This window comes from Coenobita brevimanus, chromosome 13 (assembly GCF_032717465.1).
Source record: "Coenobita brevimanus isolate Jiangsu-jjx chromosome 13, ASM3271746v2, whole genome shotgun sequence".
Lineage (NCBI taxonomy): Eukaryota > Metazoa > Arthropoda > Malacostraca > Decapoda > Coenobitidae > Coenobita > Coenobita brevimanus.
The window spans coordinates 41,069,056-41,083,252 of record NC_136966.1 but is presented as its reverse complement, the minus strand read 5'-3'; the positions used below and the strand labels follow the sequence as shown (position 1 = coordinate 41,083,252).

Sequence of the window (14,197 nt, the reverse complement as noted above, 5' to 3'; positions counted from 1 at the left end):
ACTAATCCTTCTGCTTACACCATTAATCTTTCTTCTCCGTTGGGCTCCTTCGATCACAACCTTATTACCTTAACCTGTCCTATTGCTCCGGTATGGCATGTGGACCCTCCAAAGAAACATTGATTGTGGCACTTTGGAGCTGCCGATTGGAAAGCCCTCAAGCAGTACTTCTTTAATTTTCCCTAGAATGCTTATTGCTTCCATCGTCAGGCCCATATGCCTTGTTAGTACTGAAGCCTGTGATGGCAGAAAATACATCAACTGAAGAAATTTTAAGGTCAGCCATGAGGATGTCAGAGGGAGGAAGTGATGGAGGAACAGCACTGGAATCGTCTAAGATGGAACTGAAGGAGAAAGTCTGAGTGAAGAGATCTGCTTTATCAGTAGAAGAAATAGCTACAGAGCCATCACAGCAGAACAGAGGATGGAAGGATGATGAGGTAAAGTTGTTAGAAATGTTTTTGGCAAGGTGCCAGAAGGAGCAGGAAGAATTTGAGTGGGAGAACTGACAGCATTTAGTACGGATGAAATTATTTTTAGCTGGGTGAAGAACAAACTTAGCACAATTCCGGGCAGAAAAATAAAAAATATGTGATTCAGAGGTGGGTTGGCTTTGGTACATTTTATAGGCCCTCTCCTTGTTGTGGACAGCATTAGAACATGTGTGATTAACCCCTTAACCACGGGGCGTCACTTTTGTGACGCTTGGGAGCAAGGGATAATACCGCGGGGCGTCGCTTTTGTGATTTTGTGTTATTTTGAATTCACCCGGGCTTCCAAGTGGAGGCTTGTATCATCTATCAGTACTGCCAATGTCCAACACTAGTCACCACTCCTAATCTCATCTGTGCTCCCATCCATTGTTGACAATTTAGCCATTTCTCCCCGTTCTTGACTCCCCTCCCTACCCCACCTCCATTACCCTATCCTCTCGCCTGCCTGGCCGTGCTACGCTAAGTAAATCTTCCCTGGAATTTTTCACTGATTTCATCCATTGAAATAAGCCCTATGCCCTATTCTTATACCAAATAATATATATACAAGAAAGAAATAAGGTAAGTGAGAGTGCCATACCCCTGGAATTGGCTAATTATCACCTGACAACACCTCACGTGCACTCCTTCGCTAATTTTCGCTATTTATTTCCCCTTGAAATATGCCGTATAATCTATTTTCGTAATAAATATACATATAAGGAGGGAAGGGAGAAGCCTAAGTGATATTTACATTCACCTGGAACTACCTAATTTATAATGTATTGTCTAGATTTCCTGCCAATCATTTCACTGCTAAAATTAGCTGTGTCAAGAGGCTAAACGTTGGCAGTACTGATTTCCCTTGGTAGGCCTCCACCCCGGCCCACCCTTATCAGTTCACTCTCATCTTCCAGTGTGGGGGTACGTCTGTTCGCTCTTGCTAACTTCAGGGACCTTTCACCCCCATGCAAAGGGCCCTGTGACCTTTACCCCCTACTAAACCTCGTGTGGAAAGAGGTAAAGGGCTGACAATTGATAAAAGAGTGACTACGATCTTTCTATTGAGTAAAACAGTGCAAGTGGAATTGTAAATAATGTGTAAATAATGTGTAAACAGCAAGTGAAAGTAATGAATGTAAATATACGTGAACAGTGGAAAATAGTTTTATAAGTTACTTCAAGTGATAGTGCATAACACAGTATAAATAAAATAGATATGTAAATAACGTAAATAAAATAGAGAACGTAAATAGAAATGTAAATGAGTAGTATTATAAGAATACGAGTATATACCCTAGGAGTAATGAAAGTGAAAGTTTCACTCTAGCATGTCTGAATACTATGAGTTATGACAGTGAAGGTGAGAGTGACATTCACTCTCAATGCTAGTATACAGGACGAGAAAGTGAATGCTACATATTTTACTGAAAGAAATTGAATCCCTACAGTGACAATAAACTAATACTACTGAAGGAAACTTATGGATAAAGACTGTAGATATATATAAGTGTTATATAGTAATAGAAATATAAAGTGTGAAGGGTTTTATGAATAATAAATGACAGAGTACCAAGAGCGAACTAGCGCAAGTGCAATGGTCAGACGCGCTCGTAATTTTCATTGCTTTCACAGTGGGTTTTTTTTTGGAGTATGGATCCCAAACTACTTGAAAATCATAGAGTAGTGTTTATAGTGTTAATATCTAGCTGTGGTAATCATATTACGGGTTGTCGGGAAGTGTAAAGTGGAGACTTCGTTACCCAACTTCAGAGGTCTCCACAAGTCCTACGGTAACCGACGAAGGCTCAACAAACATTCCAGGAGAATGCCGAAGGTATGTGCCATAAGCATATGTAATTTTAATATTCTAGGACTAATAACTGATTTTTGGCAAATATTTTTTGAGAGTCTGTCGGAGCCCGAATAACCCCGCGGCACACGCAAAACATTGGTAAACATGCCCGCGGTGTACGGGTCAACCTAAGGCTTTCTTGCCTTAGTCAAAGGATATGAGAAAGGAGTGTATGCTTCCATGACCGAGAAAATAACCTCTATAATGTGCAAGGCACACTCAAATGGCTCCCGGCCAATGAAGCAATAATCATTCCAGGGAAAATCAAAGAAGTACTGCCTGGGGGCCTCCCAATCAGCAGCTCCAAAGTGCCACAATTGACGTTTCTTTGGAGGGTCCACAGGCCATACCGGAGTGATAGGACAGGTTGAGGTAATAAGGTTGTGATCAGAGGAGCCCAACAGAGAGGAAAAATTAACAGTGTAAGCTGAAGGATTAGTTGTAAGGAAGAAGTCAAGAAAGTTGGAACTCTCTCCAAGACAGTCAGGGATACGGGTAGGGTGCTGTACAAGCTGCTCCAGGTCATTAAGGATCTATCTATCTATCTATATACCTAGGCTGCTTCCCCCAAGGAAAGGGAGGTAGCCGAGACAGGACGACTCACTCTCCATTTACTCATCCATTCAAACACATTCATTCGCATCTTAGCCCCAAAGGGGAGAACGGACAGATCTTCACCGCATCACACCGCACAAGGGTCAACTGCGCAATGCAAGCAGTGACATCCACAGCAGGGCCCGACAGCAGAACTGGTTTACCCCTGCCACATCATAACAGACCCATCCTCTTACCCGCACCTGACCTGACTAGCTGATCAGACCAAATGCGGAAGAATATCCCCTCAGGGCTGCGTCATCACTTATTCATTCACAATTTCTCTCCATTTATTTCTGTCACGCACAGCCACTCTTCCTTGCTCAACAGACATCCCTCTCGCATCCAGCGCTCTCTTCACACTGTCCATCCATCCTATTCGTGGTCTTCCTCTCAGTCTTACACCTCTCACATCAGATCTAGTTATCTTTTTCACCAATCGCTCATTATCCATTCTCTCCATATGCCCAAACCATTGCAACACCCTCTGCTCAACTCTACCAGCCATCTCCCGAACAACTCCAGTTCTCCTTCGCACTTCATCATTTCGCACTCGATCCATACGCGTCACTCCACACATACTCCTCAGACATCTCATCTCCATTACATTCAAACTTTTCCTCTCTGCTACACCCATATTCCAGGTTTCAGCCCCATATAACGCATGATCGGTACCACAACACCCTCATACAGCCTTCTCTTTACATCCATTCTAAGCGAACGACATTTAAACACTTTTTTCATTCCTCCCAGCACCTTTCCTACTTCATTTATTCTAAACTTCACTTCTGCATCTATTCTTCCATCCACAGCAACATGTGACCCTAGATATTTAAAACAATCTACCTCCTCAAGCAACTCACCATTCAAAACTATATTCATCCCCCTACCATCTATCAACCTCGTACACTTCATCACTTTACTCTTATTCTCATTTACTTTCAATTTCCTCCTTTCACACACCCTTCCAAACTCCTCTACCAACTGTCTCAATTTCTCCTCTGAATCAGTCACCAGTGCAGTATCATCTGCAAACAGCAGCTGCTTCAGATTCCACTCTCCTCCATCAACATTTACCAGACTCAGACCACCTAAAACTCTTGCATTCACCTCCCTTACAACACCATCCATGTAAATATTAAACAACCAAGGCGACATCACACATCCCTGTCGCAGCCCCACTCTCACGGGAAACCAATCACTCACAGCATTTCCCACTCTTACACACGCTCTACTATTTACATAAAACTTTTCACCCCTTTTAGTAACCTACCATCAAGTCCATACAATCTTAAAACAGTCCACAAAGCCTCCCTATCAATTCTATCATACACTTTCTCTAAATCCATAAATGCCCAAAACACATCCTTGCCTTTCGCTAAATACTTTTCACACACTTGTCTCACAGCAAACACCTGATCAACGCATCCCCTCCCTCTCCTAAAGCCACACTGCTCATCACTAATCACTCCCTCTGTACCCTCTCTAACTCTCATAATTAACACTCTACCATACACTTTACCTACAACACTCAACAGACTTATACCCCTAAAGCTAGTACATTCATACTTATCACCCTTGCCTTTATACAAAGGGACCACACAAGCACTTGCCCAGTCAATTGGCACCATACCTTTCTCAAAGCACACATTCAATAATCTTACTAACCAGTCAACAATAGTCACTCCACCACCCTTCAGGCATTCCACAGCACACCCATCCATACCTGCAGCTTTCCCTGTTTTCATCTCCTTTACTGCCTTCTCCACTTCCTCCTTCGTGATCAAAGAATCATTCAACTCTCCCAACACATTTATTCCTTGCACCCTTCTATCTGCCACAATCTCAGCCACCCTTTCCTCCTCTACATTTAACAATCTTTCAAAATAATCTGCCCATTTCTTCCTTACTGCATCCATCTCAATTAACATCCTTCCATCCTCTGCTTTTACTCGTTCTTCCTTCCCAGACTCTCCCTTTCGCACCCTTTTCACCTCCTTCCAAAACATTTTCTTATTCTGTTGAAAATTCTCTGTCAGCCGCCTACCCCACCTCTCATCTGCTGCCACTTTAGCATCACGCACAGCCCTTCTCGCTCTATTCCTCTTTTCCTTATACCTTTCATATGACATCTCATCCTTCCTCTGCAGCCACACTTCATATGCACGTCTCTTCTCAGCCACAGCCATACTAACTTCCTCGCACCACCATTCACTTCCTTTTCTTACACCACCACCCACACGTCTCACACCACACACCTCTTCTGCATGCCCCACCACAGCACTCTTAAACAACTGCCATTCCTCCTCCACGCTGCCATTTTCCCGATCTTTCACTGCGTTCCACTCATCTTTCAATTTCTCCTGATACTCTATCTTTTTCTCTCTTTTATCCAACTCACTCACTTTCAAAACCTCCCTGCCACACCTAACCCTCCTAGCTCTCACCCATCTCTTACCTACTCTTAACTTTCCCTCCACCAGGTAGTGGTCAGACATACCTCCACCCTCCCCTCTCAGAACTCTCACATCCAACAATCTTCCTATTACATTCCTAGACACAACCACATAGTCCATCAAGGCTCTATCAACAACCCTTCCACCCTCCTGTCTCACCCATGTATACTTATAAATATCTTTCTTCTCAAACAGCGTATTCCCAATCACCATCTCTCGCTCAACACACATCGCTATCATTCGTTCCCCATTTTCATTTCTTCCAGGCACACCATGCATACCAACTACGCCTTCAACTGCTACATTTCCCACTCTAGCATTCAGATCTCCCATCATTACCACATTCACATTCGCTCCAAAACTCTGCAGACACTCATCAACATCATTCCAGAAAGACTCCCTCTCTTGTTCATCCCTTTCACTACCAGGCCCATATGCACTCACAAACACCCACAACTCACGTTCAAATTTCGCTTTCACCCACATCAGTCTCGATGACACCTCCTTCCATTCAATCACACACTGCTGTACTTCCGGACTCACTAACAAGGCCACACCTTCTCTTGCCCTTCCTCTATCAACACCTGACAATCTTCCATTCACACTTCCAAACATAGATTCCCCCTTCCCTTTCATCTTCGTTTCACTCAAAGCTAACACATCCAACTTTCTTCTCACAAACATTCTCCCAATCTCCTCCCTTTTAGCCTCAATTGTACTACATCCACGCACATTCATAGACCCATTAAGGATAGAAAAGATATAGGCCTGTTCACCAGGTGAATCTGTGAAAGTAGAGGGGAGCCAAAGGCTGTGGTGAACATTGAGATATCCTAGAATGGAGATTTCTGAGAAAGGAGAAATGGATAGGATGTGTTCCATCATAGAGGTATGATAGTCAAAGAATTTTTCATAGTCAGTAGAATTAGGGGATAAGTAAACAGCACAGATATATTTAGTCAGAGAATGACAGGAAAGCCAAAGCCAGAGAACAGAGAATTCAGAGGAATCAAGTTCAGGAACACAACAGCAAGATAAGTCGTTCCATACATATAAACATGAGCCACCTTTGGCTTAGAAATGAGCACAGAGAAAGTACGAGGATACAGAAAAGGTTTTGCTGTCAGTTGCCTTTGGCAGGTGAGTCTCAGGTAAGAGGAGAAGGTGAAATTTAGAGGAGGATAAGTGCTCAAAAGAGAGAAAGTTAGAGGAAAGGCTACAAATGTTGCAGAAATGAAGTAGAAGTGAGTCAGACAGTGGTTCCAGGCATCTCGTTGAGTTGTCACTGGGAGAGGGGCGGATGGTGGGGGCATTTATGGTCCCCCCCCCAGGGACTCGGAGGCTACGCTATTAGATGCCTTTTTTTTTTTTTTTTTCCCTGACAAGGAAATGTAGTGTGTAGTGTGCATGCAGGTTGGTGCTGACCATTAGAGAAATTTGTATTGGAGAGCATGCTGGCCTACTCTATGTGTTGCTGAAACACTGAAAAAGTTCAGTAAAGGGGGATGGTCAGGAAATAATCCCGAGGGCTGATGAAACGGAAGCTCTAATTCTCCCTGTCATCAACTTTCCATCCATCCTGGGAGTACTGCAATGCTCAACTGGTGCTACAGTCTACTCCTCACTTTCTATTTTCCCCCATTGTCTTTTCAACCTTCTAATCCCATCAAGTTGTACATTTCTTGCTTGTTTCTAACTCTGCAACATAAAGGTGTTGCAAAGTTATAGAAACAAGTACTGTATTCCTAATCAGACACTCCCTAATGCACTCCATAAACTTTCCAAATCCATTTCCTTCCAGTTCATTTACTCTACATCTCTTCTACCTATCTCAAGTATTCATCTCCCACTGCTGGTTCTCAGCTTCTCCACATTCAGTAAAAAAAATAATAATAATAATAATTGCTACTTTTCAAAAGGCAAACTCTTCACAAACTTTTTTTTAATTCCCTCTACCAGTATGTTAGTACCGTAAAGTGGGATGACTTCGGACGATTTTTACCTATTCTAAGTCGTAACTCAGCATGTTAAGCTTTAACAAGATTATTTCTTGCATGAATGCGTGGCTTAAGAACGTAGCTTTATGGTGACACAGGTGAAAAAAATTCAGGTCTCTGCTTGTATTTTTAAAAAATATTTATAATGCTGTCCGAAGTCATAATCGATATGGGGTGACTTCGGACTGGGGTGGGGTGACTTCAGACAGTCAATGCTTTTGCCCTTTAAATGGGAGCGTGTGTACTGTATTTGGCGATGGCTTCGGACACTGCTGAGGTGACTTCGGACACTGATGGAGATTTTTAAAAAAAGAAACTGTGAAAAACATATTTTTGTAACCCCAATAGGAATAAATAAAGAACGGCCATACCACGATGAGTACACCGCTTCCCATCTGATCAGCGAAGTTAAGCAACGTTGGGTCTGGTTAGTACCTGGATGGGTGACTGCCTGGGAACACCAGAAGCTGTTGGCATCCCTACGTGTCAAGTGGGGTTGGTGGAGGATTAGTGCCCCTCCCTGTAAAACAATTAACTCTAAGCCCTTGGCCACCCCGTTTGGGATACATGGCATCTGGCAATGAGTGAATGAATGAAATAATCTATTTTGCACTCCTTTTCTCACACTTAACACATACACATATGTGAGTTTGAAATAAAGCCATGTAAGTGTTTATCTATCTATCTATCTATCTATCTATCGCCAGATGCCTCAATCCCGTTTGGGGTGGCCACAAACAAATCGCCTCCACGTCGTCCTGTCCCCCGCTATTTCACTGCCCTGCTCCCAACTCACACCCCCCTCTCTCATATACCTCTCCACCCCATCCCTCCATCTCATCCTCGGCCTCCACCTCCCTCTTTCCCCCTCCACCTCACTCACATACACTCTCTTCGTCAGTCTTTCACCCTCCATCCTCTCCACATGGCCAAACCACCTCAGTGTGTTCCTCATAACACTTCCTATCACATCCACATCCACACCACAATGCTCCTTTATATCCTCATTCGTCAGCCTATCTCTGCATGTGACTCCAAAGGCTCCTCTTAAATAACTCATTTCCACTGCTCTCACTCTTGACTTGTGTCCTTCCAACAGTGTCCAGGCTTCACTTCCATACGTTAGAGTTGGTATCACAATACTGTCATGAAGTAACTTTTTCACTTCCATGCTCACTTCCCTGTTTCTTATCACTGCTTTCAAGAACCAGCAACCTTTCTTCCCTGCTGTACCCGGTACACAGAATGTGTAGGAACTTTTGTAATTTAAAAAAAAATATATGATTTTCTTTGTGAAATAAAGGGAATGATGCCTTGAAAATGTAAAGCACATCTTTGACACAACTTCTTATAAAAATAGAAGTACAGTAATACTCTTAAGATAAAGCAAATAAATCTTAATTAGGTAAATATAAGTATCACAAGTAGCACCAGACTTCATACATTACAGCCTGAGTAGTAGTAGTAGTAGCAGCAGTAGTAGCAGTAGTTGTTCCCTAGGCAGTCTGGCTGAACAGCCCCAAGTCCCTTAGGAAGGCCATGGCCGAGACCGGGCTTTCCCACAGAGCTCTCAAAGAGTGTATGTTGTGTTGTTGGCATAGGTGATTGTGTGCAATGCAGTCTTCCATAATGTGCTTAATAGTATGGGATGCTGGTCTGCATCCTGGACAGGCATCAGCGACGGAGTCATCCAGCCTCTTCTGGTAGCTTAAGAAGGCTGGATGGTGCCCACATCTTAGCCTGGCCAGGTGGACCCTGTCCTCACGAGGGAAATAGGATTCAGAAGGGTGGATATCAGGAGGTCGTGCAAGCAGATGTGTGTTGTCTTCAAGTGACTGAATGAAGCGGCGAGTGATCTGGGTGTGGATATGCTTCTGGAAGCTGGTCTGAGGTGGGCAAGGGGGGAGAGATGACAGAATTTGTGTATGGAATCATGTGCTGGGTGTTGTTTTGATGTTCCTTCGTGTGGGTGGATGTGCTGCCATGTAATATAGTGGATGTTGTGGGTTTGCAGAAGCTGCAGCAAGAAACTGGGTGCCTCTCATGTCTAGGTGATCCTTGACTTTGAGGACCGTGGTTTCTTGATGTAGGTGGTCTGTGGGTGTTGTAGCTGTGCAGCCTGTGATTATTTTTAAGGCCTTGTTCTGTATGGTCTGTAGAGTGTTGTAGTGTGCTTTGGTGAGGTTAGAAGCCCAGGCAGGGCTTGCATAATTCATCACTGAATGTATGTACTGTTTGTATACTGTGGTGGTGGTTTCTTTGTTGTGTCTGAATGTTGTATGGGCAGGTGACCTCAAAGCATTGAGTCTTGGTGTTATTTTATTTTTAATGTTTGTGATGTGTTGTTTAAATGACACTGTTACACCAAGGATTTTGTGTGTGTGTGTGTGTGTGTGTGTGTGTGTGTGTGTGTGTGTGTGTGTGTGTGTGTGTGTGTGTGTGTGTGTGTGTGTGTGTGTGTGTGTGTGTGTGTGTGTGTGTGTGTGTGTGTGTGTGTGTGTGTGTGTGTGTGTGTGTGTGTGTGTGTGTGTGTGTGTGTGTGTGTGTGTGTGGTAGGAGAGTGTTGTTTATGGTGAGGTGTGGGATATGACTGTGTTCTGCTGTCCAGTTTGTGAGAGGGGTCACTGTAGATTTGGCTGGGGCTATTTTTAGCCTGTTTTTGGTGAACCATTCGTGTAGTGTGTTGAGGTAAGGTTGAGTGATGTGTGCAGCTGTGTTTGCGTTTTGGTGCATATATGTAAGTGTTATATCATCTGCATAGGAAGCTATGTATATCTGTGGTGTGTGGGGTGTGGGTATGTCGTGCATGTATAGGTTAAAGAGTGTAGGGGACAAAACAGATCCTTGGGGGACGCCGTTTGTGAAGTTTCTGATGTTAGAAGACTGACCGGCAAATGTTACGTGTGCACATCTGCCTGCTAAGTAGTTTGCCAGCCATCTTATTGTGTCATTTTGCATGTTTGTGTTGAGTATTTTGTTTGTGAAGTTGTGGCAGGGGATGGCATCAAAAGCTTTGCTAATGTCTAGTGTGATTAGAAGTGTTCTGTGTGGTGGCCTAGCTGAATTCATGCCATCGAAAACTCTCTGTGTAAGGTCTGTAATAAGGGTGTTTGTGGAGTGTAGTGGCCTAAAGCCATGTTGTGACTGGATTAGGGGAATGTGAGGTGTGACTAGTTGTAGTACCAGTCGTTCAGTGACTTTAGAGGGGGTGCAGAGGAGTGTAATGGGGCGGTGTGAGAAGGGTAACGTGGGGTCTTTGTTGGGTTTAGGGATAGTGATGATAATGCCATGCTTCCAGATGTTGGGTATTATGTTGTGTGAGTAGCTGTAGTTTGATATGTTGGTGAGTGCTTGTATGCCTTGTGGTCCAAGGTGTTTAAGGTGAATGTTGCTTATGTTGTCTGGTCCACAGGTAGATGAGTGCTTGAGGTTGTTAATGATGTGCCTGAGTAATTTATGGCTCATTGTGCCATTTTGCTACAGTAATGATATGCAAAATTAAATTCTGTAAATTAAACAAATATTTGTATCACATGATTATCACTTTTCTTATTCATCCCCTTTTCCTACACTAATTATTCTAAACTTACTGATCATGTTGAGCCTAATTACCCAATGATTCTCTCTCTCTCTCTCTCTCTCTCTCACACACACACAGGCCAGCTATTGACATCCACATTGAATATCATACAACAATTTTTGTCAAGTGTTGGCTCTGGCAATATTTTAACAATGTCATCCTTGCCTACATCACTGTAATCATCTATGGTAGGGTTAATGAACACGTTACGTGTTCCACTGACACGTTTGAGAAAACGCTCAATGTAATCATCCTGTCACAAAGGTAATTCTCTTCTACTGACGACAACACAGTCTGTCCACCAGCTGCTATGGTGTGCTTTCCCTTTAGATAGTCATATAAGGTACTTTTACTTAAGTTCCATTTTGTAGCTGCCTTACGCACACTCAGGTGTTTTTTTTCAATGTCATCTTTGGCTTTTTTTATCTACTTTGCTAGTATAGTTCTTCTTTTCACTTTGCACTTTTGGGACGTATTTCCTAGGCATTTTGCCTCCCGCAAAAGAAAGAAAAATTTAATATACAGTAATTTCACCTAGTAATGCACAGCATGCATCCCCCACATCATGTTAACATCTGTCACCTTACACAGTTAAGGTTTCTTAACAAGAGAGCAAGTGACAGGTGTTGTCACGATTGAAAGGATGCTTGCTATGTATAGTTAGGTAGAAATACTGTCTGTGTGCATCTGTGTGTCTGCACATGCACACACACAGGTTGGAAGCTATATTTTTTCCCTTTCTCTGTCCAAAGTCACCACATGTCCAAAGTAACCCCATTAAATCTAAAAAAAGAAGAAAATTTGCTGTTAGGCCTGTGGACCTTGAACTACGGACACTGAGGCCAAAGTAACTGTATGTATGGTATCGCAAATGTTTTTGCGACGGTCTGGCGATGGTCACATGTCTTCACACCTTCCCATCCTTTACGCTCAGTAGAACTTTGACGAATACAAAAAAGCATGCCTTTTTTTATGATGTATTCAATGAATATTTACACACACTGTGTAAATGGGATTATATTATTATTTTATCTAAGTTACAGCTACAACATTCCTCTTTAATAATACTCATATTCATTTCACCACCTGATTTTCATTTCTCTGTATTTTAATTGGTTTACATTTTTTCCCGAAATGTCCGAAGTCATCCCCAAGTCCGAATTCACCCAACTTTACGGTATTTCATCGAGCATATTAAAATGTAACAATCCATATACCATCATTATCTTGACTACTTTTTCCCACCAAAGGATAGGGTGAGGTTAGGTCCAGGAGGCAAGAAAAGATGTATGGAAACCAATCACCAGCACACCCAGCGAAATGAGCCACTCAGTCACCATTCAATCTATCTAGTGATATGTGCTGTACTCTCATAGGAGATGATCAAAACAAATTACTTCCACATTGCTCTTTCCTCTGTCATTTGGCTGTCCTCCTTCCAACTAACCCTCCCATCCTCTCATATATATCCCTCCACTCCATATCTCCACCAATTTAGCTAATTAAAAATACAACTGACCATTCAAGTCCCTAAAATCCTGGCTTCACCTTTCAGGCCTAACCATCTCCAGTTTTTTCCTGGCATTTTTCTTTACAGATGCATTTCATATACACCTGCCAAAGAGTAAATCCATTATTATGATTTAAAAAATGGTCTGGTAGTCCCTCATACATAAAATTTCCAATCAACTCATTTCCTGTCAGTTCCCTAACCTAATCAAATTCCATATCCTCCTTTCTTACATACTCATTTACTTATACCACTTTCTTCTTGGCTTACTATGCCTCCTCCCACCTTCAGGCTCATTTGCAAACACCATTATCATTGGTGCTATATGTCTTCACATGGTGGCACTGATACAACTGCATGGCTCCATTGCCCTGTTATACAAACATCTTTCAACTTCATCCCCCAAAAGGAAGATGGTGACTGCTGGGGTAGGGCAACTTCAGTCTGCAGTCTACTTAGTTCACTTCCAGATGCCTCTGGGGCCACAACAGCAATAACCAACCAATCACCAACCTATCTACATCCATATTCTCCACATGACCATACAACAGAAATGCCCAGATGAGCTAGATTTGTATGCCCAGATGGGCTAGAGGCCAAAACAGTGATAGCAAACATCCTATCTACAGTACATCCATTTTTTCCAAGTGACCATACCATTTATACTCATACACATTCTCTTCAACCCTGTTTTCAGCATATTTCCTTACTTCATCCATCCATCCATCCATCCATCATCCAATCCTACGTTGCCCCATGAGGAGCTAGGAGCCCGGGGCTAGGCAAGTTGGTCCTTACTTTGTAACTTTCATAAATCAAATTATTTCTTATGCTATCCACTTTATGTGCTCTGCGCACATTGCTCAGTACTCCCATATTATTCTCACTTGACAAAATAGCTGTTGTTGTTGAACCCCAGTCTGTCTGGCCAAGCAGACCAACTGACCCCAGACATGCACCTCCCATCAGTGGGGCCATCCTACAAGTACAGTACAGTGGAATATACAGTAGTATGTACATACAAAATGTATAGAACCAGTGCCTCCCTGTGGCAGACAACACCTTACTCAGGTCAGACCAGGCATGCTTCCCCATGGCATCAAGATGAGAAATATAAGGAGCTTGGCTCATGGGTGAGTGCTGCAGCTACTTCACTTTACCCAAGGTACACAGTATTGTACCATCACATGTAAGCTCCTCATCATTGCCTTAAAACAGCAGTACAGTGTAGAAGTATAACAACATATTTTATCTTAGTGATACCTGAACTTACTGCTACTGCTAACTGTGAATAAAGTTGTTGAAAATAATGTACAAAAAACATCTAGTTATCTGAATTAAATGAACTGTGATTATGCTGTGCAACAACCCATTCATCCATCCACCATCCTTTCCAATTCAGTACTGTCCCATCAGGAGCTAAGAGGTCCAGGGATAGGATATTCAACCCAGATATTTAAACCAAAAGTATTGTCACACTCCCTGACTGGGATTATATGCAGTAAATCTTCACTGTAACACATGAACTCAGACACTACCCTGTGCACTAAACTGAATTCTCCTCTAAATCAGGAGGAACTCTGTTGAAGACACTCTGGTCCCCATTTTCCACACTACTGTCATTAAATCCCATAAAGGATAACATGAGATAATGGAACAGAGTCTTCCAAACAACATAATCTCATACTGACACGTATATTTACATACAGGTAATGTAACAAAATTAAAGAAA

At 42.6% G+C, this 14,197-nt stretch overlaps 1 protein-coding gene and 1 pseudogene across 1 annotated transcript in view; one reads left to right on the top strand and one right to left on the bottom strand.

Moving 5' to 3' along the window:
• nmdyn-D7 (nucleoside diphosphate kinase homolog 7) overlaps positions 1 to 14,197 on the bottom strand; it is a 165,490-nt gene that overhangs the window by 43,142 nt on the left and 108,151 nt on the right. The window lies entirely within an intron of this gene.
• LOC145416736 (5S ribosomal RNA) lies at positions 7,733 to 7,851 on the top strand (annotated as a pseudogene).